General features: G+C 61.0%; 1 pseudogene; it reads right to left on the bottom strand.

Annotated features, from left to right (window-relative positions):
• Window positions 1-3,144: 3,144 nt before the first annotated feature.
• Window positions 3,145-3,297, bottom strand: LOC112965112 (annotated as a pseudogene).
• Window positions 3,298-3,566: the final 269 nt, after the last annotated feature.

Here is a 3,566-nt window from a genome sequence, read left to right as displayed (position 1 = left end):
CGCCTATCGCTTAGGACTGACTGACCCACATTCAACTGCTGTTCACATGGAACCCTGCTCCACTTGGGCCTTCAAAGCTCTCCTTTGAACGTTTCCTACTACCACCAAGATCTGCACCTGCGGTGGCTCCACACGGGACCGCGCCCCAGCCTTCAAGGTGCATTGCAGCGGCCCTCCTACTCATCGTGGCGCAGCCCACATGGCTTCCCATCATCGGCAACGGCCAGGTATGGGCCCGACGCTCCAGCGCCATCCATTTTCAGGGCTACTTGATTCAGCAGGTGAGTTGTTACACACTCCCTAGCAGGTTCTGACTTCCATGGCCACCATCCTGCTGTCTATATCAACAACACCTTTTCTGGGGTCTGATGAGTGTGGGCATCGGGCGCCTTAACCCAGCATTCACTTCATTCCACAGCGCCAGTTTTGCTTTTCAAAAGGGGTCCACTAAGCACTCACATTCCACAGCCTGGCTCCACACCAGCAAGATGGGTGTCTTACCCACTGAAAGTTTGTGAAGAGGTTGAGATCATTTTGGCCCCAAGACCTCTAATCATTCACTTTACCAGGGAAATGTGCCGCCCGCGAGTGCCTGCTCTCCTGAGGGAAACTTCGGAGGGAACCAGCTACTAGATGGTTCGATTAGTCTTTCGCTCCATACCCACGTCAGACGACCGATTTGCACATCAGGACCGCTTCGGACCTCCACCAGAGTTTCCTCTGGCTTCGCCCTGCCCAGGCATACTTCACCATCTTTCAGGTCCTAGCACGGACACTCATGCTCCACCTCCCTGACGGAGTGGTCATGACGGGCCGGTGGTGCACCCTCAGCTGTGCCTCCACCTCGGGATCCTACCTCAGCCAGCGTGTGCCGGCCCTCACCTTCATTGTGCCACGGGCTTTCGAGCGAGCTGCTGACTCGCGCACATGCTAGACTCCGTGGTCCGTGTTTCAAGATGGGTCAGGTGGGTAGCCGACATCGCCACGGACCCCAGGCGCCCAAGCACGGCCGCACCCTGCCCGGCGGCGGGACATAGTCGGGGCACATTGAGGACAGTCCGCCCTTGTTGACAGTCGTGCCGGGGACTGGGGGGCCCGTCCCCTGGACGGGGGCCCCCCTCGCCGCTGCTGCCAAGCAACACACGCCTCCCCTCCCTGCCTCCTGCGAGCGGGGATGGGGAGAAAAGCGGCGGTGCTGCCACCACCGACAGGGTCTGGGAGGCTGCCACGGGAGAAGGCGCGGCGCTCCTCTCCCTTGGCCCCAGGATTCAGCAAGAGCTGCTGCCCAGGGGCTGTAACAGTCACCACCGCGCAGCGGCGAACCACCTGCCCACCGGGCCATCCCAGCTGACCCAGAGCCAGTCGCAGCAAACCGCCATGGGGGAAATGTGCCCAATGGGGGCTGGCCCCCGGCCAGGCAGCGGTCCCCAGCCCGCCTGCCCCTGAAAGGGGGGAAAAGGGGAGGTGGAGGCGGTGATCCACCGAGACAGGAGCCGGCCGACCGAGCCCGCCGGGTTGAATCCTCCAGGCAGACTGTGTGGACCCCACCCGTTTACCTCTTAATGGTTTCACACTCTCTTCAAAGTTCTTTTCAACTTTCCCTCATGTTACTTGTTGACTACTGGTCTCGTGCCGGTACTTAGCCATCGATGGAGTTTACCACCCACTTTGGACTGCATTCCCAAGCAACCCAACACAAAGAAGCCCTGGTCCCAGCATGCCGGAGGGCCGCTAATGTCCTCACGCCACCTGTGGGCTGGGCCTCGATCAGAAGGACTTGAGCCCCCCCAAGAGTGGCGCTGGGGATGGGAGCTTCTGTATGCCTCATTTCCCGCGCCCCATCGTGGGGTGGGGATTCGGCGCTGGACTCTTCCCTCTTCACCACTCTTCCCCTCACCATTACTGAGGGAATCCTGGTTAATTTTTTCTCCTCCACTGACTAATATGCATAAATTCAGTGGGTCGCCATGTCTCATTTGAGGTTGCAATCAGATGGAGATGAGACCGGCACCCACCCCTCATGCTTTGAGTCCCAGAGGAGGTCCAAGACAAGAAAGAGACAGCGGGCAAGCGCCCTCTAGCTGCCGGAGGGAGGAGGGTGCAAGGCCCCTGCCAGGGCGAGGGGGAAGAGGTGCAGCAATGGCAGGTCACCGCCACAGAGTGGGGAGGACAGCAGGGGGCCCTCCAACACACGCATGCGACAGCACGGTGAGGTACCACCATGGTACCCACCCGCATACAGCCACAAGGGCCCGGGGATGAGGTTCGCGTCTCCTCTGGGCCCAACTCCCAAAAGCTCGCTCACTCACTCGCTCACGCACTTGCACAGCCCTCCACTAGCTGTGCCTGGCTCCTCCTCCCAGCTGCTGCCTCCACTCACACCCTGGCATGGCACCTGCGCCATCGCTGCTAGCTTCAACTCTATGCCGCAGCCGATGCCGACTGGCGGGTGGAAGTGGCTCAACATGCGCTATGGATGCAGGTGAGCCGCAAGCAGGGGGGCCCGGCACACAGCAAAGTGGCAGTGGTCAGGGCAGGGGAAGGGAAAGGGAAAGGGAAAGGCAAAGGCAGACAGCCAGCCCCCCCCAGAAGGGAACGGGGGGCCAGCGCACCACTGGGAGAGTGGTGAAGGAGAGCCCATACGGCAGCACTGCCAGTGGTGGTGGGTGGCACAACGAGGCACTGTGCCACCGCAACTGACCAAAATGGGGGCCCACCGGGATGAACTCTGCAAAGCGGATGCTCCAGGAGTGGGGTTTTCTCAAGTCTGCGCTTAGGGGGACAAAGGCCTGGCTGCACGGGGAGGAGAGGCACCCTCTCCCCAGGGCACAGGCCTGCGAGGTGCCCCAACTGCACCACACAGCACACAGTGCGCAGCACAGCAGTCGCTGCCGGGCTTGGAGGGGAAGGAGGGGAGGACAGGCACAGCAAGGCACACCACCTGTGGCTCATGGAGACAGATGGTCACCGTAACTGGGTGGGCAGGCCGCTGGTTCCCCCCCACAAGGTCCTGGCTCTACTGTCGTCCCCCACTCGCCACTGCTGCCATGCAATACCGCCATGCCCTCCTCCTCACCCCACGCACCCCCAAGGGGCGGCACCACTGTGCCAACACGACAATGGGGGTCATGACTGACCATCAAGTGACACTCAGACAGGTATAGCCCCAGCAGGAAATCGGGGCCGCAAGTGCATTTGAAGCATTGATGATCAATGTGTCCTGCAATTCACATTAATTATTACAGCTAGCTGCGTTCTTTGTCAACACACGAGCTGAGTGATCCGCCACTAAGAGTTGTCTCCCTTTCAGTCCCTGCCGTGCGCGTGGGGCAACAAGCAGCATTTGCAGCCCCTGAGGGCCTCCTCCGCTCCACCTCCCTCCTCATGCCAACACCGGCTGCTGAGCAAGGGACAGCCGAGAGAGGGGGCTCACCTCGCTGACCGTAGAAGCACAGACGGAGGGGGGAAAAAAGGAGGGCAGAACCCTTGCTCCCCACCTGCCACAAGCCCTTTCTTGCTTTGAGTCCCACCCAGGCGCCTGGCTCAGCCTGGCCCAGCAGGGAGTG

Source organism: Apteryx rowi, unplaced genomic scaffold (genome assembly GCF_003343035.1).
Source record: "Apteryx rowi isolate R43461 unplaced genomic scaffold, aptRow1 scaffold_2010, whole genome shotgun sequence".
NCBI classification, from domain to species: domain Eukaryota; kingdom Metazoa; phylum Chordata; class Aves; order Apterygiformes; family Apterygidae; genus Apteryx; species Apteryx rowi.
Note: the sequence above shows the minus strand (reverse complement) of the source record. Positions and strands in the feature narration are given on the sequence as shown.